General features: G+C 34.6%; 1 protein-coding gene across 50 annotated transcripts in view; it reads right to left on the bottom strand.

Moving 5' to 3' along the window:
• Window positions 1–27,446, bottom strand: part of nrcama (neuronal cell adhesion molecule a) — an 81,453-nt gene extending 54,007 nt beyond the window's left edge. For 41 of the 50 annotated variants that reach the window (XM_005164636.5, XM_021475020.2, XM_009300131.4 and 38 more), the window contains exons 1-2: window positions 27,305–27,446; window positions 341–415 (exon numbers count right to left, since the gene is read on the bottom strand). The gene's annotated coding sequence lies outside the window, so the exon portion shown is untranslated. Of the gene's footprint in view, window positions 1–340; window positions 416–3,883; window positions 4,011–27,304 lie in introns of those variants that run through there. The other 9 variants (XM_009300128.4, XM_068219635.1, XM_073946093.1 and 6 more) reach the window with 2 other exon arrangements.
• Window positions 27,447–27,596: the final 150 nt, after the last annotated feature.

Raw genomic sequence — 27,596 nt, 5'->3', positions numbered from 1 at the left:
AATAGTTACAAACTACCATCCAACTACAGAACAACCAGACACAATTCACAGCTTTCAACATGATAACAATCTGTCAGCACACAGCAGAGTGTAATCAGCCAAATATGCCAATCTCATTCAGTTTCAGTCACAGCATTTTAGTTGATCTTTTTAGCTGAAATGAGGAGGGATCGTAATGAATTCAAACTGATCAGCGATTCTTTTTCATCCTTTTAAGCCTCTACACTGTTCCCCGCTCTGTCTGAAGCGAAACAACCCCCGAATTACAATAACTACATCAAAAAGGCAGTAAAAGCATCAAGCTAAATTGCATGGATGTTTTAAAAAAGCCACATCTTACCAGTTTAGATGGTATGAAATGACCGGATCCTCTCCTTACAGACAGATGTCAGCAACTTAGAATGATGTTGACGCTCTATACAAAAAAAAAAAAAAAATGATAATACCAACATTAAAAGAGGAACATTAAAAAAGATTCACAGATGCACCAAAAAAGTTAATAAAAAGACACAAAATAAAATCTGTTGTTCCATGGCCCGCTGGGATATCTCAACATTATTGGCTCTGTGCAAACACAAAGCCGTGCTGTAGATCAGCAGAAAGAGTGACAGAGGGACCTGCTTTCGGTGGCGTCCCCCTTGGCACCTCTACATCACACGTGCTGGTTCATGGTCGTGCATATATTAGCTCTGTCCCTCGAGACGCACGCATTCATTTCACATTAACAGAAACACGGGGCGCTGACACAGACCCCCCCTCCCCATCTTTTGATGCGAGACGGACCACAAAGACGCTGTGAGGGAGAGCCGAGTCGCTTTACTGCATTGTTTTAGGCAATTTAAAGCAAACTGAGGAAACCTACAGCCTCCAGTGAAGCTGTCACACACAGCTGCTGTCTCACAGAGAGCCGAAAGAGGCAGACTGAGAGAGAAACGGCCAGTAAAACAAGCTAAAAAAAATAATCATATAAAACATTCACACTAACTACCTCCCACCTCTCCAAGCTGACCTGAGGTGTTGTCATGGCGACGGACTGCATGCCGACAAGACGGGGCGAGAGAGAGAGATGAAGGGGGTTCTGAGAGAATGCAATATCTACTGCTGAGAGACACATCTGAACATATTTCATCATTATCTGAAATGTATTGTCTATCTATTATTTGTTAATTTATTAATACATCTATCATATTACTCATTTACTCATCCATCAATTTTTTCATCTATCTATCCATTCACCAGTTCAATATTTCATCCAGCCATCCATCCAATCTGTTTTTAGGTGGGGGGATGGAGAGATTAATCCAAAAATTAAGATCAATCCTTCCACATATCCCTTCATCCATCAATTTATTTGTCTATCTATCCAGCCATACTATAGCTATTCATTTATCCATCCATAAATGTTCCACCCATCCATGAACTATTTCCTCTCCATCTATCAATCTAGATGGACGAATGGGTAAATAGACAAATACCAATCTATCTATGCATTTATAGTCCATTATGAAACCATATATTATACATCTATTTATCCATCAATCCATCTGTCCATCTATCCATCCATCCATCCATCCATCCATCCATCCATCCATCCATCCATCCATCCATCCATCCATCCATCCATCCATCCATCCATCCATCTATCTATCTATCTATCTATCTATCTATCTATCTATCTATCTATCTATCTATCCGTCCATCATTTATCATTTCACTTATTTATTCCCCCATCCATTTATTCATCTATTCATCCATTCATGCATTCACCAGTTCAATATTTCATCCATTCATTCTGTTTCTAGGTGGATGGATGGAGAGATTAATCCAAAAATTACAGATCAATCCTTCCACATATCCCTTCATCCGCAATTTATTTATCTATCTATCCAGCCATATATTAGCTATTCATCCATCCATCCATAATACTATTTTCTTCTCCATTTATCAATCTAGATGAATGGATAAATAGACAAATGCCAAATACTAATTCATTCACCCGTCCATTTATTAATGAATCCATCCATTCATGCATTTACCAGTGCAATATTTCATCCATTCATCCATAAACTATTTTCCCCTCTATCTATCTATCTATCTATCTATCTATCTATCTATCTATCTATCTATCTATCTATCTATCTATCTATCTATCTATCTATCTATCTATCTATCTATCTATCTATCTATCTATCTATCTATCTATCTATCTATCTCTGTCTGTCTGTCTGTCTGTCTGTCTGTCTGTCTATCTATCTATCTATATGGATGAATGGAAACATAGATAAATACTAATGCATTCATCTTTGTATTGATAGTCTGTTTATTATCAGTCAATCCATATCCATAATGTTTTGTTTTTATGCATCTATAATCTCTCACAATCCTCCTAATCTTATTTCTCCATTGTTTTCTTCCATCTAGCATCCATCCATCCATCCAGTTCAATTTTTCATCCATTATTTTTCTAGGTGGATGGATGGAGAGATTAATCCATATATAAACAAATCAATCCTTCCACATATCCATTCATCCATCAATTTTTTTTTATCTAAAATGCCTATTAATCCATGCATTTATAGTCCATTTTTCATCAACCCATCTATAATACATCCATTTATTATTCCGTCATCTCATAATCCTCCTATTCTTATTTTTCCATAATTTTCTTCCAACTATCCATCCAGTAAAATTTTTCATCTTTTCTTTTTCTAGGTGGATGGATGGAGACATTAATCCATAGATAAACAGATCAATCTTTCTACATATCCATCCATCCATCAATTTATTTATCTATCCAGACGTATATGAGCTATTCATTCATTCATACATAAATGTTCCATCCATCCATACACTCTTCTCCTCTATCCATCCATCATCCATCCATCCATCATCTATCTATCCATCCATCCATCCATCCATCTATTCGTCCGTCCGTCCGTCCGTCCGTCCATCCATCTATCTATCCTTTTCTACCCATCCATTTATTTAGATTTCAATTATTTTCAACCATCCATTAATTCATGAGTAAATGTGTGAATGTCAGCCCATTTACCTGCACTGAAAAAAGTTTTGCATGCAGAACTGTTGCAAACAATTTATTTGTGTTAAATTTAAACAAACAAATTAAGTTTAATAATGTTCAACTTAATTTGTTTTTGTTTAAATTCAACACAAATAAATTGTTTAGAACCACTTAACTTAAAAAAATTGAGTAAATCCAAGGAATCATCTTTGAATAATTTTTTTCAGTGTGTTTTTTTTATTTATCCATACATACAGTTGTTTTCCAATTCTATCCATCAATCCATCAATTCAAAATCTCTGCTAAATCCATCAATTCATCCATCCAACCATCCATCCATCCATTCATCAAACCAGTTAAGCTATCCACAATACTTCCTTCTATCTACCTACATTTGTAAATGCATAAATTTATATATGAAACACACCACAAGCAGGTCAATAAAATCGATTTCTCAGATTTTCCAAGTTATAAACACACTCACACACACACACACACGCACTATCGAAAACCTTTTCTTTGAGTTGTACACATCCTGACATCCCATCTGCACGCTCTGTGGCCTCACAATAAACAAATCAGCACACACACAAAGACAAATCTGACTGGTTTTCACAGGAAAGCTGATACCAGGTGTGTACGGCGCAATGCACAAAATGAGAACTGGAGACACACAAACCCAGTCAAAAAGGTGAAAGGAAATAGTTCACCCTGGAGCTGCAACTTTGACCCACATGGTGTGAAAACCCAAATGTCATCTCAATAAATACAAAAAATATCAAACCACAGAGAACAAACCAAACAATGAGTCATTCTACATGTGAAAAACCCAAGTACCTTTAAGAGTCAAGGCGCTGTTACCTTATTAGAGCAGTAAATCAGTAGCGGTCTTTCCTGGTCACACGTAGTGTATCAAGTGTGTATTTTGCAAAGCATTTTCTGGCTCGTGCAGCATGTGTGTGGCCGGTGAACACTCTGACAGGCATCTGCCTCACACACATACACACGCACACTCTCCCTGGCATCCACCCCCATGTGCCGCCTCCTAACTCGGTGAGATTAACACACCCCTTTGTCACCATACAAAGGGGTTAACACATTTCCTGGAGCAAACCGAAAGCATCCGTAGGGACTGAGAGATGGAGAGGGGGAAAAATAGAGAGGCGGAGAAAGAAAAGGATACATGGTGGAGGTGAAGTGAGATTTTGAGTTCTCAATATTCTCTTTTTCATGCAGTGACTACTTCATGTGAAATTATGGGTTTGGTGAACTTGCATTCAGAAGGACTCAAGCAAATCATTCATAGACAGTTGAATTATTATTAGGCTTGTGAGAAATTTTTATTCCTTTTCAAATATTTCAAATATAAGTATAAGTGCTATTTAAAGGAGAAAATGTTTTTTTCCAAGACATTTTTAAACATAAAATTTTTAATAGTAATTTTGGAGAGGCAAGCATGATCGAACGCCCAATAAGAGGGAGAACTTGCTCGGAGCCCAGTGGCTAGTCAGCGGGTCATTCAGTAGCAATGAATAACACCTGTTTGTTCTAGTGATTGGGCCAGAGAGACACCCTTCTTAAGGAAAGGAGAAGCAGCAGTCGGGAGAAGAGAGAGCACACATACACACACGCACAGCTTCACGTGTTGTGTCCCTTATTAATAACAAAAAAACTACTAAACACCTTATATTCTAATTCTATTTTTTTTGTCTTTGAAATGATGCCTAGTATTTAGCTTAATGCAATACAAAGGCTTCATTGGGTTAATTACAGAGGTCATTGTAAAACTGGTTTGCTCTGTAGCCAATTGAAAAACAAATACATAAAAAAGGACCAATAACATTCACCTTAGCAGCTGTTCAATTTTTTAAATTTTATTCCAGCCAATCGAAAAGAAACATTACTTATTTTCTAGAAGAAAAATATTACAAGAAATACTGTGAAAATTCTCCTTGCTCTGTTAAACAGCACTTGGGATTCAGCATTCATTCATTCTTTTTCCTTCGGCTTAGTTCCTTATTTATCACGGGTCACCACAGTGGAATGGACTGGCAAGTATTTCATTCAATCAGTTGTAATTATAATAAATTTTTTAAAATAGTGTTTTCTGAAAATACATTAATAAATCTCCACTTCATCAGCACTTACTGTACATCAGACTTGATAGTTTTATTCATTTCTGTATCCTGAAGATTTGTACATAGGGATATGTTATTCTGTACATGAGTTGATTTATTATACACACCGCCAATTATTATTACATATGTTTTACACAGTTGGATGCCCTTCCAGCTGCAACCCAGTACACCCATACACTCTCACATTCATACTCGTATACTATGGCAAACTTTGTTAACCAAATTCACCTATAGCACATGTCTTTGGACTGTGGGGGAAACCAGAACACCCAGAGGAAACCCACACCAAGACGGGGAGAACATGCAAACTCCACACAGAAATACCAACTGGCCGAGCCCAGACTCGAACCAGCGACCTTCTTGCAGTGAGGTAACAGTGCTAACCACTGAGCAACCATGCTGCCCCCCACTTGGAAAGCATTTCAATACAGATTTCACATTTCACAGGAGGGCTGATAATGTTTTCTAGAAAAATTGATGTGAACAATTAACAGAAATTACTCCCGTGATTCAAGTAAAGCATCGTGAAGTGTAAGAAAAAAATGGAGACATTACATTCATTGAGCAGGTCTGTTAATTCTTTTGAATAAAATATGTATGCCTGAATCATTCAGTGCAGAATCACAGATGTGTAAAAATCCCTAATTAGGCCCTATTAGAGCAAAATTACTGTCAAATAGCTAAACTGTGCAAACAAAACCAAAAATTCTCAAAGCACCCTGTGGAAAAAGCAGATTTCAGATCAGCTTTTCACTACCGATGTGACAGACATCTTAATGCTGGGATGAACACATTTAGGACTTCAAAGTTATATGCTCTCTGGCAACCAAGATATTCCTGCTAATGTAGCTGGATATGATTTTATAGCCCTCCGAGCAGATGAAGCAGCTTTCAGTGTTGATGTAATGACTCATATAATGCCATATAGTGCTCATTTTAAAGGTTGAGAGCATCTGTTTACATGGTTAACATGATCTTTTGATCGTAAACCATGATGCTGCTGTCATGTGACGCATTTATGAAGAAAGAGTCAAAAAGTAAACACACCACAAAGCCAGAATAAAGTGATTTTACAAAAACAATGACCAAAAAGTGGATAATTTTGGAGACTTTTTAAACGTAGAATGGGGTAAACTGGTAAATCATGCATAGTACAGAATGAGACATGAAGTCTAGTTTTATTTTAACAAATTACTTGCAGTAAACATTCCAGGAACATTAAACACAGATGACACAATGTAATAGAAAAAAAATCATTATATATTGAAAAATACTTTGAATAATTATTTATAATTATAATTATTGACAACATTTTCACTTTATAATTTCATTGTATTTCACTTGCATTAGCTTTGTAAACTTTACACTTTTCAATAGTATTGCTTTAAAGTAAATCCAAACAATTTTTTTTCACGTTTTGTCCGTTTAGTGGAGTTCAGTCTTACAAAAATGTATGATTTTAAAAAGGTCGCGTGGCACCCAACTCACCCCTAACCCCAACCCTCATTGGGTGATGAGCAAATCGTACAAAATTGTACAAATTAGATCGTACGAATTCATAGGAATTAACCACTAAATCAAAAAGTTACAAATGGCCTTGAGATTGCGTTGATTAAAATATGATTTTCTTAAAATATCTCTTTAATTCAGATTTCATAGGCCAAATTCTGATCATTTTAACTAGTCAGATTATTATGATTTTATCAAAATTCTGAGTATATTGCAATTATTAAAAAAAAAAAAAAAAAAAATTAAAGAATAGGCCTACATTGTGACAACATTGTCTTACTCTAAAACACAAAATAGTACCACTAATGCCAGAGGCGTATTAATATCTTAATTTCATTTTGAATTTTGAAACAATAGCTCATCACACATTTGATTTGACAGGTTGCATAAATTCCTAAAAGAAGGGTTAAATAATAACATTCTATCATTAGTAAAGAGTAACATTTTGTAAAGCATTTTGTAAAACCTACATAACAGTAATACTAATTTTTATAAATGTATTAAAATCAGACACAAACAATGCAGTCATGTAAAAAAAAAAAAAAAAAAAAAAAACCTGGTTGCCTTTTTAAGCTGAATGAAATTAACCTTATGACCTTATGAGTCCATATTATATTAAACAGAATTAAAACAGCTTGCATAACTTATAAAATAAGGTTAGAACATGGTTGACTTAGTTTAATAAATTAAAAACATATGCTGTCAGGACTCATTGATCATATTTTTTACATTGCAAGTAACATAGATCATCAGACTAAATGCCAAGCAACTTAGCAACCACATTATTGCAGAATTGAACTGATGTGTAATCAAAAGTGCATAAGAAATTAAGCACAATTAAAAAAGTGCCTTCGAATTTGACCAAAATGAATTTAAACGAATAGCTTGGTAAAAGACTAACAAAATTTCACAACATAAGTAAGCTCTCTTAAACCCCATATCCAATAATCAAGGCCTCTTTACTGTGGCTTTTCAAGTATTATAAGAGTAAGGACATGTAGATACAGTCTAAAGTAAATATGAACAGAGAGAAAAGCAATGATTACTTTCCCCAGCTCTCAGCTTTAATTTACCCTGTCTGAGTGTTAACATCCGTCAGACTGGGGTCCCTAACACACACACAGAAACGGCAGAATAGCTCGAGCGCTGGAGTGCTGCACAAAAGGGCATGGAGAGGCCTTTTCACACAGCAGATTTAGCACACACCAGCTGGGCTTTCAGAACAGAGACGAGTCGCCGCTGAACTCTCTGTCATTTCCACTTCAGCTCTGAGGACACAGTTATCCACCCCGGCGGACAATACAGCAACATAATTCCCACCAGACTTCCAACAGGACCAGAAAAGGAAACAAAAGATCTGCTTCCCTTTTTAACTTTTTTAAGTTCATAATCCACTTGATCTTGTATGGGATTGTATAGGATATGATATATTTATCTGTGTATGATACATTTTATATTTTAAAAGAAATATAAAAATATAAACATTATAATAATAATATAGAATATGTCAAATATACATTGTTGGTTAAAGGTTTTGGGACAGTTAGAAGTCTCTTTTGCTCACCAATCAAGCCTGTGTTTGATCCAAAGTACAGCAAAAATATTACAAAAATTACAAAATATTTTTACTATTTCAAATAATTGTTTACTACTCGAATATATTTTGAAATGTAATTAAATTCCTGCGATTTCAAAGCTGACTTTTTAGGACCAACACTCCAGTCACATGATCTTTCAGCAATTATTCTAATGTTCTGATTTGCATTTCAAAACATTGTTTTAATAATAATAATAATAATTATTATTATTATTATTATTATTATTATTATTATTATTATTAGTAGTAGTAGTAGTAGTAGTAGTAGTAGTAGTAGTAGTAGTAGTAGTAGTAGTACACAGTAAAACTCAATAAGTTAAGGTAACTCCAACCATTTGAGGGAACTGATTGCAACAGACCATTTAAGTTCAAAAACTAATCCTAATAAGTACTGTGAACTAAATCCATTTGGGTAAACGGAGCAATTTGAGCACAGTAAAATCTGATAAATGAAGAGAACTCAAACCAACTGAGTACTGTAAAACCCAATAAGTTAAGGCAACTCAAACCATTTGAGGAAAACGGTTGCTACAAACCATGTGAGTAATAAAAACTAATTTATACGAGTACTGTGAACTTACTCCATTTAAGTTGAAGTAACGAGGTATTCAATTAACTCATTACCTTCAACACTGGGTTCAAAACTCTTTCCAAATGAGTAGAATTAACTTTCAGTTATAAATGACGACAAACTAAAACAAATGTTAAAGGACAGTTGTAAAAAAATAAATTATGGAAAATGATTTTAGCCTTAAATACTCTAGAAATAAATAGTGATTTTATTTTTATGTGATTTCATAATTAGTCCCTTAGAGGGTTAAATTAGTATCTTTTATTACAAAAATGTTACAATCAATTACAAAAATGTATACTTTATTTAAAAATGTATGTTTTAAATCGACCAAAAGCGATGATTAAGACATTTAAAATGTCACAAAAGAATTCCATTTCAGATATTTTTACTCGGCTGTTTTCAACATACTATAAAAATGCTTTGAGAGATAAATCAGAATATAAGAATGATTTCTTAAGGATCACGTGACTGCTAAAAGTCAGCTTTAAAATCCCAAAAATAATCTACATTTTACATATTCAAATCGAAAGCGGTAGCAAAATTTTACTGTTTTATTAAATTTTGGATCAAATAAATTCAAGCTTGGTGAGCAGAAGAGACTTGATTTAAAACTTTTAACTGGTAGTATCCATATACTGTATATACATGGTAAGTATTGAGTTGTACTGACATCATGAGAAAGACAGGGCAACAAAAGAGAGCTGGAGGAAGTGAAGTAGAACTGTTGGCATGAAGACCCCTGGAGAGGGCACTCAGAGAGCAATAAGACTGTGTTATTTGATTTTTATGTTAATGATGAAGGCCACATGCCATGAGAGAGATGAAACGGCTGTAGGGCTCCACACATGACCGCATGATTCTCAGACATCTATGTGAAATATCTAAATTAATAAAACATGGGGTATACCAGTGTATTTTAATGGTGTAGCAAACGCTGCTAGCACCACTATACTGATTTTTAAAATAATTATAAAATTAAGCATAATGACAGACAGAACAACTGAATGAACAAATAGTTTCATAATACAAACAATGTATGAATAAAATAGCATAACAAGATAGACAACAGATTTAATGACCAAACCCACAAGTTGAAAATAGCACGACAGAACAAACAAACGTTCATTCATTCATTCATTCATTCATTCATTTTCTTTTGGCTTAGTCCCTTTATTAATCAGGGTTCGCCACAGTGGAACAAATTACCAACTTATCCAGCACGCTTTACACAGTGGATACCCTTCCAGCTGCAACCCATCCCTGGGAAACATCCATACACTCATTCACACACATACGGACAATTTAGCTTACCCAATTCACCTATACCGCATGTCCATGGACCTGTGGGGGAAACCAGAGCACCCGGAGGAAACCCACGCAAACACGGGGAGAACATGCAAACTCAATACATTAAAAACGCCAACTGACCCAGCCGAGGCTCAAACCAGCGACCTTCTTCTTGTGAGGCAAACGTGCTACCCTGCGCCATGGCGTCACCCACAATCAAACATGTTTAAGCATAAAAAAAGACAGACAGACAGATGAAGAGACAGGCAGACAAATAGGCAAACAGATAAACAGACAGACAGATAGACAGGCAGACAGACAAACAGACCAAGAGACAGACATAAATACAGACAGATAGATAAAGAGACAGACAGACAAAAACAGACAGACAGACAGACAATATGTACTCGACAGAGAAAATAGCGACAGACAAAGACAGACAGACACAGAGAAACAGACAGACAGATAAATAGAGAGCGACACAGAAGGACAGACATACAGACGGACAGATAAAGAGACAGACACGAAGAGACAGACAGACAGATAACTAAAAAGACAGATATATAAAGAAACAAAGACAGACAGACAAAAATAAAGACAGACACAGAGAGACAGAGAAATAAAGAGACAGACAGAGGGACAAATAAAGGAGCAGACATACAGAGACAGACAAATAGACAGACAGACAGACAGACAGACAGATATATTGATTTCCAGACATCGATGATTAATTGATTATTAGTTTAGTTTAGCCCCCATTGGTTTTAATTTAGTTTTCCTGTTAGCCGATTGACTTTTTCAAGCCGCTCATCGATGCGTGACATGTATAAAAGCTCTGTCAATCATTTTACCTGCTGAGAACGTGTGTGCTTTCCATTTCATTGAACTGCCTGTTCATATAAAAGGCAATTCCCTAAAAACAACAACAACAACAATCCAGCATTCAATTATCTCCAATAAGCTCAGCATGCACTGGCCATATATTTAGTACAGTATGCTCAGTACTACAACTACACTTGTCTTTATTTCTCCAGTTATCTACAAACCTGATTTCAATCTCTCATCTCAGAAAAGCCCCAAAACTTGCTCTCCCTCTTTCAAACTCCACGCCGATCACACAAAATAGCCACAATGGAAAATGACCCCGACCCTGCAGACATTAAGCCAACACTCCAGAGAGAAACTAATCTGTGTAACATACAATGAGCGAGCAAGACCAGAACAAACAAAGGCAGAGAACAAGACACAGAGGGAGAGAGAAAGCTAATGAGAAACGTATTCTTCAGAAGAAAACAGGACAAGCTGGTGGTAATAAAAAAAAAGAGTGAGAGACGGGGAACTACGGGGCTGTATTTCACTCTATACGTCTGATGGATGAGAGAGGAGAGAAGCCTGTGTGATACTATTATTAGCCGCACTGGAGGGAAGAGATTTCTCCTTAAGCCAGTGGCTCGGCTGATTGAGAAATCTCCTCCTGAGGCTCGTGAATCACACCGGACACACACTTAGCCTGGGGTCTGCAGACTGAACAGTAGCAATGTCAAGAAAAGATGTCTGAAAGTGACCAATATGAACATATTGCTGCTCACGAAACATCTTATGTGACATTTATGAGTTTAATTTGTTGATTTTTGTAGTTTGATAGCAGACAGGCAATATTAAAATTGGTTTGATTTAGATTTAAAGTTGAAAGTTTAGATTTCCCTTTAAGAAAACACTAAAAAAAATTATATACTGAACAATATTTTGAAATTAAATTGCGGGATTAAACTAGAATATAAACACTGCTCCTTAAGAATACACAATAAAATAAAACAAAATAACAGAATGAAATGATAAGTATTAATGATAAGTATTAAACCAAACTGAAATAACCACTAAAGTTTATGAATAAACCCCTTTTATCAATAAATAACATAAAATAATGCATAAAATAGATAAATTGAAATAGCTTGTAAACTTTATATTTGACAACTTTTTCTGGATTTTAATTACAATAAATAAACAAAAAAATAAAATAAAATAAAATAATATAATATAACAAATAAAATAAATAAAAAAACGAACCAAAACAACAAGTAAAATATTAAAGTAAAATAAAATAAAATAAAATAACAAAAAAAATAAAATAAAAATGAAAATGACCACTAAAGTCAAATGTTCATTTCCACTATTATATATAAAATAAAATAAAATAAAATAATATAAAATAAAATAAAATAAAATAAAATAAAATAAAATAAAATAAAATAAAATAAAATTAATGTTTAGCTTTTGTCAAATGTCCCTTTCCAAATATTTAATTAAATAATATAAGAAAAACAATAAGAACACACTATTTAATCATAACTATTAACTATTTACTTCTAATCATCTTCTTGATAGCTAAACTGCAAACTGAACCTCATAACACAGACTTTAATATTCAACAACAAATATCAAAAACATACTTAGCAAAAATAGAATTTGATTAAATCTGCATTTTCCAGACGAAAACACTTACCGAATTGTGCTTTCAAAAATCTAGTTTCCCTTATTCTAACCTGATTTCAAAAACAGATTCCTATCCATAATAAAATCAGCTATAATGTGCAAATACCTTAAAACATTCGCACATTTATATCATTTCAGTCCTGAATTCTGCAGTAAAACATTCCAAAGTAAAGATTTCTCAATGAACGCTGACAAAAGATGTGCAGGTCCTGAATAATACATCCAAGCAGCAGATAATTCAATAAAATGACAACGTTTTCGAGAAAAACGATCATGTGCTGAGCAGACAAATGCATTTTATCATCTTACAAGGTCAAAGCATAAGCTCTATAAAAATAAACACTTCCATATCCAGCAGTTTGGATATAAAAACGCAATCTGAAGCGGTCAACTATATCTGGCCTCTACCTGACAAAATGACAAAAGCAGTTGTCTGCAGCAAAGCAGCATATTAGAGCCCCATTTGGTCTTATTTGTATCCAGTCAGGCTCGAGCGAGCAATGTCATTTTGTGAATCTGACGCCTCTGGCACTGACTCATGCAAAATCAGTCTGAAGCTTGATTTCCATTATACAAAGTGGTATTACTAAGCCATGAGTGAGCTGCATTCAAATTCACGCCGGTCATGTGGACGGTGTCATAAATCACGTGCAGTGCATTGTGGAGCAGATCCGACGTGCCTTCATATTGATTTCATACACAAAAACGCATGAGTCAAATAAATATGCCATTAAAAGTCTAACCATAAAGTACTGACATATTGTTTTATCTTTTTAAAAACTTAAATAGATGAACTTTCAAAACTTGATTTACTTAATATGCGTGCTAAAACCTTAAGAATCTTAAAACTGAAATGTTTCTAATGAAATTGAACTCATTCACTCTCAACAGTATGAAAAAGCTAGTTTATTCTGATGAATGAAAAAGCAATTGCATCTTTAACAGCTACTGAACTTTGAATTTTTTATAACTGTACCAACTTCCATATAATATATGAACTCTTTTAACTGTAATAAGAACTGTATTTTACTGTAGGACAGTTATGCAGTACGTTATTGTATTTTATAGATGCATTGTAAAAATGACAGTAAATTTTACAGTAAAGATACAATACTGTTAATGTATATACAACGATATAAATGGTGCTGTAAATGTAAATAAAGCATACTTGCTAGAATTGATTTACAGTAGGTTACTGGCAAACTGAACTGTAATATGAAGTGTATTTTACATTTGGAGAGTTATGCATGTATTTTAAAGTTGCATTGTCAAAATTACTTTACATTTTACAGTAATTTTTCAAATTATATGGCGGAAACAAACAAGCTTCCACACAAAACACACTTTAATAAAAAATAAAGAATAAAATGTTACAAAAATCTAAAAGTGCATGAAAATGTTAGCGAAAGAAACATTTGAACACTTACCTTATCTCATAAGAAAAATCACATTAAACTACAAAGCTTCTCTGTAATCCAATGAAACTTCTTTGTTAAAAAAAAAAAAACACTGAATAAACAAACAATTGAGAGTTTGGCTTTTGCTCTGATGGTCTAGAGCTCTTGAAGGTCGTATGCATAACAGATTACAGGCTTGGCATGTGAAGTAGAAAGTGAAGTGTTATTCAAACTGAGACCAAGAACAAGTAAAAGCCTCAATTCAGGAACTTCGGGGCTTTAGGATGCAAAGGAGTTGCCTATTCCAGCACTATACTGTACCACAGTAATGAGTTAAAAAGAATATGCCGCTGCCAGACTAAATTAGCAGCCTAAACTGTGATAAATTATTCAATGTTTATGCCAATGGGGGTGAATTATCATCCAACATGGCCAGAGGTCTCATTCTGCCTCTTTTTATCACACTCCCTCTACTTTTACTATGATAATATCTGCTTAAAAGCAATTATAATCTGTGGAAAATATACACCAGTTGTGAATCCACTCCCCTTCAAGCCTAACAACCACAACAACAGCTAGCTAAACAAGCTAGTCAAAGTACTTTAAAGAAAAATCCTTCATAATCTATGGTGAAATGAATACAAATGAAACATTTAATAATATTTTACGCTCTAAAAGATTATCTTTTATATATATTTATTTATCTTTTGATGTGATTTGAAATGACGGGAATGTATTTATTGCAAAAAGTCTTTTAGTCATCATTTTTTAAATATCAAAAAAAAATTATCAAGCAGCATAGAAAAAGGCATGAAGATGTTTAGTCTAGTTTAATGAAAAAAATATTAATATTTAGTGCTTGAAAATAATCTGAATAATAGATGTGCTATCTGTTTGAATTAAGTTTATTTTTCAGAGCCCATCTGTTCTTTTTTAAGCATGTCACCTAATTTATATACCGTTTAAAAAATAAATAAATAAAAAAGACTTAGGCCCAATCCCAATTCTATTTTTGTACCCCTAACCCTTTCCCTTCCAGTTCCCCTTGGTCCTTACAACCTAGGGTTAAAGGAAAGGGCTTAAAAATATGAGATCATATGAGATCAGACGATCGCAACTGCTACAGTTTTTCCAGTTGTGCTATTTATATTCAGGATATCACTGAAGGCATATATTATGTCATCATAATGTTCTAATGTGGCAATAAGACCGTAACAGGACTGTGCATTTACCACAGTGGTCATCTTCATCGTGTAAACACACTAAAAGCAACATTAACATTATAGCAGACACTGTGTCTGAATGTTGTTGGACAGCTGTACAGGAGTTATTATTAGGGATTATAGATCAAGAATACATCGCGAAATTTAGCGTTTTGTTAAAAAGTATGACAGTAAAACATGAACAAGGTTATGAATATATTAAAACGCGTTTGTTTGTTGTAAAAATTTGTAATAATGACAAAAAAATACTAATTTTTGAACCTCCTTACCTCCTGGTGCAGCTGTGGCTAGTGTATTCTGGGAAATTTTTCTTACTCTTTGGTTTGTGGTCCTGAAAAATCTTCATTTAAAGACATGTATACCCCTTGCCCTTAGCCCTACACCTTAAAGCTAAAGAGAATTGGGACACCACTACCACTTCATGGGCACGCGCAAAACGAGGGGTAGGGGTAAGGGGAAGGGCTAAGGGGTAGAATTGGGATTGGGCCTTAATGCAAATTATTTTAACAATGTTGAGCTTTGTCCTGGAAAACAAAACAAAAACACAGATTTTTTTCACCAAATATGTAAATAAAAATGACAAATTGTTGTGTTACAAGACAATTTTATGTCAAAGGTAAGCATGTCTATAGAAAATGTAACTTTACTTCACAATCCCATACTTAATTCAATGTGTTATTTGTCATGCATTTGAATTTAATTATTGAAAATACCCGAAATAAATATTTTTTCCATAATTTTCAATATTGAAACATTTTAGAAAGATGGCATTGCTGAAAAACTGAAAAAAAAAGTTTTAAAGACGATTCCTTGTATTTACAAAAATGTGGATGTAAACAATTTATTTGGGCTCAATTGTAAACAAGCAAATTACGTTGAGAACATTACTAAATTAAATTTGTTTGTTTAAATTCAACCCATATAAATTGTTTGCAACAGTTTTGCAGAATTTTCTTTTTTTTTCAGTGTAGCCTAAAAAAAGCCCAAGAAATACACAAATTATTTTTTAAACCCAGCAGCCTGTTCAAGACCAGAATCCTTTGCTGTTGAGGATTTACAATGTCTTGTGCTATATTGATTCGTGAGGCTTATATCTGAGCACTGAGGTCAAATCTAATCCTAAGGTCAATCTGTACAGCCGATCTACTGCATATGACACAATCACACGCTATAATATATCCTAAATCAATCTCAACCATGACATTTACTGTATATATTATCATGACAGAAGCAGTTTTGTTACAGTATCTGCACAGTGAAATGAAAAAGTTAGTCATATTGTACGTAGGAGAGACCACATGAGGGCCTAAGTGTTTTCGATATTTATACCTCATAAATCATATGCCAGGAGTGACAGTGCTATTGACTGTAACTGTACTGCATTGATGGCCTGCACAGCGGAGAGTTTGGTCAATTGAAGCCTCTCTTTCTCAGCAAGTCTCCAGTCTTTCACCGCTCTATTCAAGGGTTCCTTCTGTTCATGGCAGTCAGACTGAACACCCGCCAGACGCTGTCAATCTACAGAGAGCTCATAAAACACAGTGCGCAACAAAGAACGGCTGTTATTTATAGACTATTAAGAGCAGTTAATTGGAGAAGATCAAATAAAAACACGGATTTCTGCTTTAATTCGATGTACAGAACAACATTTTGCTGTTTTTTTTTAAACTATATGTACTCTCACATCTTCAAAGCCATTTGTTTTTTTTATCAGAAGATTAACTGTAATAAAATAATATGTGACCTAGGACTAAAAAAACAGCCATACGTGTTTATTTCTTAAATTTGAGATTTATAAAAGCTTATTTAATAAGCAGTCCATTGATGTATGAAAATCTGAAATCTAAGAGTTCCAAATAGACCTAATGAGAAAATTGCCAATCAAAAATTGAGTTTTGGTATATTTACGGTAGGAAATTGAAAAAATATCTTTTTCTTAATATTCTAATGGATTTTGATGCTTATCAAATTGATTATTGCCCAAAATATACTGAGACTGGTTTTGTAATTTTGGTTCCCATGCAGTATTGTTAGTTATTTTTAGTTGTTTAGATGTATTTTAAAAATATTTAAATAAAAAAAAAACAATAAAATAAATAAATAAAAAAATAATAATAAATATATATATATATATATATATATATATATATATATATATATATATATATATATATATATATATATATATATATATATATATATATATATATATATAATGCTTGTTGAGCTATGTTTGTTTTTCTTAACTTTTCAAGATAACCTAGCAGGCATTTACCTGTATACTAAATTTACTAAAAAAGTAACAGAGGCGCATGACTCTAACAACATATTTTTAGAAATCAATGCTAAAATTAAATGTTGGGGTTTCCCTAGACTAAGATCAGACAGTTAAAAGGTAGAGAAGAAAACAGCTTGTTTTTGTTAAGTTTTATGCCTTTAAAAGCAGAACTAATTAGCAATCTTTTCATCTCTTATAATAAACTCTGTCTAAAAAGAAGAAAAGAAACAGCACCTGACAATCTGGCACCAGTAAGTTAAGCTACTTGTAATTTTAGGTTTACATTCATTCATTTTCTTTTCGGTTTAGTCCCTATTAATCAGGGGTCACCACGACAGAATGAACCGCCAACTTATCCAGCATATGTTTTACCTCCAGTCCTTCTGGCTGCACCCCAATACTGGAAAACACCTATACACTCCCGCATTCACTACAGCTAATTTAGCTTTTTCAATTCCCCTATACCGCATGTCTTTGGACTGTGGTGGAAACCGGAGCACCCGGAGGAAACCCACATGAACACGGAGAGAACATGCAAACTCCACAAAGAAATGCCAACTGACCCAACCGGGGTTGGAACCAGTGACGTTCTTGCTGTGATGCAATCATGCTACACACTGCACCACAGTGATGCCTTAAGTTTACATATCAGGGAATTTTTTTGGGAAAAGATGACAAAGAAGACATATTCGAAGGCAGATTTTACAACATACAAATCCTTCTTTCACACATTTAGGTTTCAAACCCTGCTGCATCTCTGAAGATGGCAAAAACTTAGCAAACTTAATCTAACCCTGCTTCTGCAACTCCCAATATCAGTGCACTCACATAGCAGAAAGTAATCTACTCATGTCAGTAACTTTTTAGAGTTTACAACGAAGCTCAAAACATCATTAAAGTGTGTCTGGAGTGAGTCTCAAGAGCAAAGGCAAATCTTGAGGTCTTTAAAATGGGAAGTTGGATTATTTCGAGCCTCCATTGTGATTCACAGACATGCTCTAGACAGAAACCATCTGCCAAGTCTTTCGGAAAACTTTTAAAGTCTAAAACCTGCTTGTGAGTCACATTAGATCAACATTAAACCCCCATCAAAGCACACAGGAGTGTTCGGAGTGTTTAGAAACAAGGGTTCAAGAAAGAGGCCAGGAGGACAAGAACAGAAACCTGTCCCGCAGGAGCGAAATTTCACAAGGCTTGTGGGCGCCATGACCTCCGAGTTATTTACACCGAGTCATAAAGTCAACACGCATCTCTCCGAAGCAGCGAGCAGGCCACAGACCGCAGCTCTCAAATAGCCATAAATCAGCGGGGTTAAAGCACAATGATTCCTCGCCAATTTAAATACTTCACATTTCTCCGTGGTCAGGTTGGTCGGACGTTAGACGTTTTGCAACTAAACGCACGTTCTTGAGATGATACCACTCTGTTGACACAAAAAAAAAAAAAAACAAAGGAAGCAGTGTCTAAAAAGAATTGCTACTGAGGTCGATAATAGGACATCTATACAGCATTAGGCATGGGACGATAACCGGTTTCAAGGTTTAAAGGGATTTGGAAAAGTCAAGATTTTAAATTGAAAAGTTTCTGTTATACCCAATCTGTGGTTAATGAATACCTTTTGTATTTAGGGCAACAGTATCTCCAGCGGAAAAGCACCCTCCACGATAAAAGCTACTGATCAGCCCACAAACGAGGTATATGCACAATGGTTAATGTGACTTTTTTATTTTATACAGTTCCTTTTACAGCATTGATGTTGTAATGTAATTAAAATGCAATCAGTTAAACAGACTTCAGCATTCATTTAGTTGCTCAAGCGTAAAACAGGATGAAAAGCTGTTTAAACACACGTGCCCATCAGGATTAGCAAGCAAGCGCAGAAGCTCCAATGAATATACTGGGTAAAATAAATGTTCCTATTTTGAAGACATGGCAAAGAAATATTTTATTTAATGCAGTGCTTCTTGTTCAGTCTGAGACCCACTTTACATCAGACATCACTCAGCCAGTGTAGATTGTTGATTTTTAAAGAAAACATATGTTAAACGCGCCTAATTTGTAATTGTAATTCACCAAAAGGAAGCGATTGAGCCAGGTTAAAGAAAAATTATAAGTCCTTCCGCATACTTCTGCATATACCCTATTCAGGAAACATCTGAAAAACAAATCGCTTTGCTATAGACCTGATCCGTTTAGTGGCTTACTTTCTATATAACAAAAAAAAACATATCCAAGGATGACTTTTCGAGTTATAAATTAATCTGAGTTTTTGAAGACCTCAGAAGTGATTTATTTATTTTAATTATTTAGCCTGACATGTTTACTGTTCCAAAATATTTTGATGTATCTCAAAATAAAATATCTTGTGTTCAATGGAGAAAAAGTTATATAGTTTTATACAGACATTTAAAAAGAACTTATTTTAGAGCAGTAATCATAATACTGTAATACCATGAAATGATGATATTTCTTTCTAAGGTTATCGTATTATCAGATTCTTATACCGGCCCATGCCTACAGCATAGTTATGGAAATAAAGCTTTGGAACTATTTAAGAACTCACTTGAAATTCTTAATTTCTCTGGTTTTACATGACTAAATGTTACAGTATTTATTCTGTAAAGGTCAGATAATTTTTTGTTTGCCAAATTTCTGATAAAATTGTGTCATTTAGTGTATTTTTTGGTTTTAGAAAATGGCAATTGGTCAAAACAGCAAATGCTTTAATGCACCTACAATTATGTTGTCACACACGCAATCAGATTGAATTAGTTTTCTTTTAAAACTGTGGTCAATTTTCCCTAATAAATAAATAAATAAATAAATAATGACCTCCATCGTCCTTATTTGTAAGTCACTTTGGATAAAATCTTCTGCCAAACAAATAAATGTCAATGGAAATAATAAAATGGCATCTGCCTAGAACTTTTTTAGTGCTCATTTTATGTTAGGACACATATAATTTAATTGCCAGCACTGAGACTCCTAAGAAAATTAGATAAAGTGATCATAAAACACTTAGCATTGGTGAAAGTGAGCGCACATGCACTGAAACGTGAGTATATAAAATATACTTCATCATAAATGGACCAGAAAACCATCACAGGATAAAACGGCCCACAATTCAATAGTATTTTCCAATAACCACGTTATGTAAGAAGACACTCTCACGGTGCAGAAGAGTACAGGGCTTAACCTCGTCCTGAAAAATGACCGGCTTCTGCTTTCACTCACTGAATTAGCAGATGACAGTATCAGGGTTCAGTTCATAGACAAGTGAGTAATGGAGCAGTGCATTGTGGGACAGGGAGCATTGGTCTTTATGATACAAGAAGGGCAATTGTTACTCATATTGGATCAACCATTGTTCTTTGATTCCTATAGTCGCAATTTTCAAATTTATAGCATCATTTAGAAACCCATAATGAACTCACCATGTCCTCTGTATCAGCTTCTGAAACATAAAAGATAACATTCCTTCACCATAAACAGTCCTAGACTTGAACTCCATGCCTCAAACGAAGCACATTTTCTGGTGTTTGTGGTTAGTGTTGAAGAAAGTGGGTTGACAGAGAACAAATAAACTAGATGAAGAGATGAGAGTTAAAACTGAACAAAAGGAAAAGTCATAGTATAACCTACTTACACAGAAACATAAGCCAAATGCATACAGTACATACATTCATCAAATGCCTTTTGCAGTGCTGCAATTTTTTTTTTTCAGCTAGCATGTCATAAATCAACCCAGATGGAGCTGAAAGAGCTTATATATTAATGAGCACAACATATAAGTACTCCATATAGGAGGCAAATGCATGGCACATTTTATATAAAGTTTTCATCACCTGTATTATCATGCTTTTTAATGTAATTCAATTAGAAGCACGCAGCTTCTGCATCGACTGAAGAGGCACGCATTTATCATACAGCACATGGAATAAATCACTCCTATTAAATGAAACGAGTCGATAAATAAGCAGGCCGACATGTAATATTGCTGATCACAGGCTTTTAAGTTAGACCAACACAACTATGAATGAGAAAAATCAGCCACGGCCCACCAGATTCCAACAATTATTTCTTTTAGAGAGCATGCTTTGGTTTGATCATAAAAAAGGCTGCTAATAAAACATAGTATATAAGTTTTGTTTCATGCTTAATTTGATGCATTAATTTCTCTTGTAATTTAAATTAAGCATAGCAGTTTCTAGCATACATTTTTTCAGTGCAGCTGTGTAAAAGTATACTCTAATAAGAGTATGACAGGGGTCACCAATCTCATTCCTTGAGGTCTGGTGCCTTGCAGGGTTTAGCTCCAACTTGTCTCAACACACCAGCCTGGGTGTTTTAAGTATACCTAGTAAGACCTTGATTAGCTTGTTCAAGTGTGTTTGATTAGGGTTGGAGCTAAAATCTGCAGGACACCAGACCTCCGTGAACAAGTTTGGTGATCCCTGGTATAGTATCGAATTTCAAATAATTGTCATCTTCTTGCACTGCAAAAGTTTTTTGTCATTTCAAAGCTGTAAATAAACATTATTGGAGCGTGTTATACAAGAAAAGTCTATTAAGCACACCAAAACCTCATGTTTAATTCAATGTACCATTCATTGCAATCTACTGTGAAATTTATTAGTAATTTCTGAGTGAAAATTGTTTCTACATCCAATATTTCTCAAAGGTAACGGATAGTTTGCTTATTTTTATTGCCATATCCTGTCATCTCACTATAAAACACTATGAAATATATTATCAAAGCTGCAATAAATATTATTGATTTGTTAGAATGTTGTGTTTAATTTAGTGTATAACTTACAGTTTCTTTGACTTTTTTTCAGTGTATTTTAAAATGTCAGACTTAATATCTTACATGTAACATTCTGACTGAAAAAGCAAGCTAGTAAGTAACTAAATGAAGATAAGCAAGTGTGAAACTCAAACAATGAATTAATATGGTGACACAAAAACAAAATGAAAGCGTCTAACAATCAACTAACGATCCTTAAAATAAAAGAAACATTTTAGTAATTCCAAGTAATAATTTGTGAAGTTTAATATCTTTAATATTCTGACTGAAAATTCTGATTTAGGAGTGCAACTATATTTGCCTGTGATTTATAAAGACAGCTCTACAACTATAAAGACAAAAAAGAAAAGGCAAACAAAACAACAAATAAAGGCAAAATATTTTAAAACCATTGTTGCATCAGTTCCTCTAGTTTTATACATAGGTTAACAATGTAATACATATATTTCTAGGCCAGTGGGCACAGGTACAGTAACATGGTGATTTTGCAAACATGACAGGGTCATACCTTTAATCTGTTATCCTTGACATTTGACAGATATTTAAAAAAAGGTTTCCAGGTGGCTTCAAAGCAAGCAATGCTATCAGAAGATTGCGTCCAAGCCTCTCTAAATGTAAAGTGCTAGAGTGGCTGTGAAATGTTGATGACATTTCACTAATATCACTGCAAAACAATCTACCAGCTGATTGGTTAAAAGAGAGAAACTCAATCACATGGTGCAAAAACATGCATGGTCCATTTTCAGTTATGTTTGACCTTAATCTCTTAATCGTTGACCAAGCGAGGAAGTAAAAATAGTTCAGATTCAGCTCATTTTTAAAAAACAGGCATGCGAAAAGAAATGTTACATGTGGCCATATTGAATGAAATGATATGATATATATCACGCAGGATTAATCTGAACGGAAATACAAGCAAAGTATAATACCTACCAGCAAAACACCTGTTACATGTTCCCTGGCATGCAATCTCTTTCACAGACATTATTGTTCATTAATCTACCACACCTAATCCACTGAAATTTACTGTTACACTGAGTTCATTTAGCTTAAATCAGGATCGAAATCTATAGTGCATTAAAATCAGGACACAACCCACACGTGGAATATATTTGCAGAGCAATTACGAGCATGCAAATGTCCAGGCTGCCATGCCAATTGCAGCTGGCGCAAATGTGTCTATGTAAATATCCAGCATCTGAACTTACTGAGTCACAAACAAATGCTCCGAAACCACAGCAAAAGCCATTTCTTTCTCTCGGATTCTCTCTCTGCATTATTGTCCAGTCATTTTATAGCAGATGGTAAAAGGGCATGGCTGTAGGGCAAAGGACTATTATGAAACGCAGCTGGCTTTGTGGCATGTACCTGGTGTGTTGTACTTCATCAGCACTGCTAAAAATTCCCATCCAAAAAGAAAACAAAAAATATTCCCAAAAGCGTTTAATGTGACTCCACCTGGACTCTCTTCAGATTTATTACATGGACGCTGAGCATAATTTTATAATAATTTATTATAACCAATGGTATAAAAAACATTAACTGGACACAAAACACGTCCATTCATTCTCAATAATATAAAATTATTATAAATAAGTATTATTATAAAATTACATGATGTCATTAAATTATTATTAACATTAAATCCAATTTAAAGTGTTAATAAATAATTGCAATAGTTACTCAGAGATCACAATTAACTTCGTATTGTACAAAAACCAATAATACGCACTAAACTGCTGATTAAAATTCAGAGTTAATAATTATAAACGGATATTAAAAAAATATAAAAACATTAAAATAAAACAAGCTAAAATAAATAAATTAAAATAAAGTACATAAAATAAAATAATAAAACAGAAAAATAAATAAATACAATAGAAAAATAAATAAAATAAAATAAAATAAAATAAAAAGTTCACTGAACAAACTGTTTTTATTTCTGTCTTCAGCACTGATCTCTTTCTCTCTGCTGCATTAAACAGCATTCACTCTCACATAGGCTAATTTCTATCGTTACAGTCTTGTACGAATGCTAATTAAAAATCGCTATGAAAAGCTAAATGGGAAACTATTCTCATCTCACTGAGGGACCCGTGGCTCTGCAACACACAAAGTAACAGCTGTTATGCACACGTGCATACTAATATCTCATTGCTAGGGACCTGAAAGCAAATGTCCCATATTTTCCCATCCGTTAATCATCATTCAGTTGTGTCAGTGTTAGACCGCCTGCAGGTCACCAATGATGAAGACATTTCAGCATTTCAAATCCATGAAAAATCGTAGTCAATTAGCGCAAAGTAACAATCTGCAGTTTGTGATTAGTATGAAAACAAGCAAAGGAAATGTGTCCCAGATGAATATTAAAGTGCAATTAAACAATGTTCTGAAGAGTTATTAAAAACAACAACTATGCTAAATAGTACTACCAATCCTAATTAAATCACATCTGACATGCAACAGCCTGTAGCCTTATAAACAGGCCACATTCTGGGACCTTTGGCATGATGCCGCATGTATTAAATAACACCTGAGGCCCTGCAAAATACTCAGACCAATGGAGTTGGCCTCTGGTTTCATCATTTGGCAGATTTTGCATCGGCCGTTTTTGGGTTTACAATATTTGTCAGTCTTTATGTTAAAAACAGGATTGGTCAAAATGAGATTGTTTTCTACAGGTTTGGCAACTTTTCTTAGCATAATAGAATATTGTCATTTATTTTCTCAAAGGTTTGTGTTGAATGTACTTATTATATCAAGCTAAACCATTCAATTCAACCCAACCATTGTAAGAAAAAAATATATACATTTTTTATTATTATTTAATATAAAATAACAAATAATAAAACTTATTCAGGAGCTGAATCAACGTTTGGTTGCAAATTAGCTCCTGATGCTTTCATTTAAGCTTAAATCACATTTACACTACCTGACAAAAGTTTTGTCGTTGAACCCAGTTGTAAGAGCAACAAATAATAACTCGACTTCTAGTTGATCATTTGGAAAAGTGTCAGAAGGTAGATTTTTTCCAATGAATCATCTGTTGACTTGCATCCAAATCATCACAAATACTGCAGAAGACCTATTGGAACTCGCATAGACCCACGATTCTCACAGAAAATAGTCAAGTTTGGTGAAGGAAAAATCATGGTTTGGGGTTACATTCAGTATGGGGGCGCGCGAGAGACCTGCAGAGTGGATGACAAGATCAACAGCTTGAGGTATCAAGATATTTGTGCTGCCTTTACAAACCACAGGACAGGGCAAATTCTTCAGCAGAATAGCACTTTTCATACTTCAGAAAAGTTTCTGAAAACAAAGAAGGTCAATGTGCTCCAGGATTGGCCAGCCTAGTTACCAGAAATGAACATTATTGAGCATGTCTGAGGTAAGATGGAGGAGGAAGCAGTGAAGATGGATCCAAAGAATCTTGATGAACTCTGAGAGTTCTGCACGAACGCTTTCTTTGCCATTCCAGATGACTTTATTAATAAGTGTTTTGAGTCATTGTATGGATGCAGTCGTCCAAGGAGTCATACACAATATTCATTGTTTTTCCACTGCAGCATGACTTTATATTCTATACTGTACAGTATTTCTGTTAAGTGACGAGACGTTTGTCTGAGCAAAGTCAGATCTTACTGTCCTAATTAAATAATTAACAATCAAGGCATGATCATATTTTATTTTGGCAATCTAGAGGCATTTGCCTTTCATATTAGCCACGTTTGATCCCAAAGGATCAACTAGAAATCAAGTTATTATTTGTTGTTCCTAAAACTTGGATAGGTGACAAGACTTTAGTCAGGGAGTGTACACGTACAAAAAAAAAAAAAATGGAAAATGATTGTAATATTATCGTAACATGATTTTGTGAAAACCATGTCATGCATATGCACATTAAAGGCATGTGAGAAAACTTAATAAAAAGCCCAGGTGTTGTTTTTTCATAGTGGCATTCAGAACTGTAACAGCGTTTGTAGTCATTTTCACAAATCGCTTGCATATGCATCAAAAATGCTAAAGAAAATATTGTTCCTGTACTACAATGTCATGTAAACGTTCCCAAACTTTACAAGCCAGTTACTGTTAGTTAATTTGTTTTTTTCCTTTCTTTTTACATACAAATATTGCCTAATTTAAATATTTATTTCATATAAAATTACATAAATCACACAAATCACAGCTTTAAAATATTTTGACACTAAAAACGTCTTAATAGTTTTGTAAATCCTACAACCCACATAAAAAAGCAACAGAGATTCAAATATAATTAAAATACTATTTACATTAGCTATGACTTCTAGTAGTCTTTTCTTTTATAATCCGGTCAAATAAATCACCGTTTGACAGATTTGGCCACATCTGTAGCATATTAAGGATTAACCATAGGCTAAACGTCTGAAAAACCTCACATCTCCATCAAAAGCAACAAAGACATGAAAGAAAGATGGAATCATAAAGAGCCTCGTCTCTGTTGTCTTTTGTAGGGTATCCTATGGCTGAAAACGGATGTGTTTTTGTCTTCGTGCAATGACAGCAGGTTTACTTCTCAAATGAAAAAAGAATAGACACCCCGTCCAAATATTTGCATTTTATAAATGCGCCATTATGAACAAATATTGAGGATGAAGCCGGAGAATGACGGGAACACCTGCTGGTGACCGAGCAAGATTTCAATTAAACATTGACTTTCGTGACGGGCCGTTCATCCAGTCAGTACGACACGACGCGCAAGGAAAGCTGTATTTTAAAAGGGATTCAGAAATAATTCAAAAGAAAATCATCCTTTGTGATTCCTGCCGTATCGCCGTGAAAATCCGCATCATCGCTGGTTGCCATGGGAGAAGCGCGACTGGATGCTCTTCATCGGCTCAAATACTGCACCTACTGCGCATATTCTCCTCAGCAGAGGCGTCTGGACACAAACGCCGATACAATACAGCGCAATAAATGAGATAACAGGCAAAACTTACCGATTCCAGGGGTGAATCCTCGAGCCGTCCGGTTTCATGGGAATGATGTAGGTTTGGTGTGTTGTGTGGTCGCGCGCGTCGCAGCTCCTCTTTCTGCTGGAGCCGCTGTCAAACGCGCAGCGCCGTCACGCGCACGCTCAGTGCAGGCGCAGCTGCAGAGACACGACACTAATCAGCGCACACGACACAACACACACACACACACTGGATTATCATACACCCTCAACACCCTCTCTAGACTCTTAACGTAAAACAATGACTGTTCAAAAGTGAAAGATAAGCAACCTTTTAT

This window comes from Danio rerio, chromosome 4 (assembly GCF_049306965.1).
Source record: "Danio rerio strain Tuebingen ecotype United States chromosome 4, GRCz12tu, whole genome shotgun sequence".
In the NCBI taxonomy this organism is placed as follows: domain Eukaryota; kingdom Metazoa; phylum Chordata; class Actinopteri; order Cypriniformes; family Danionidae; genus Danio; species Danio rerio.
The sequence above is the reverse complement of the archived record's forward strand: the minus strand, read 5'-3'. Positions and strand labels throughout refer to the sequence as shown.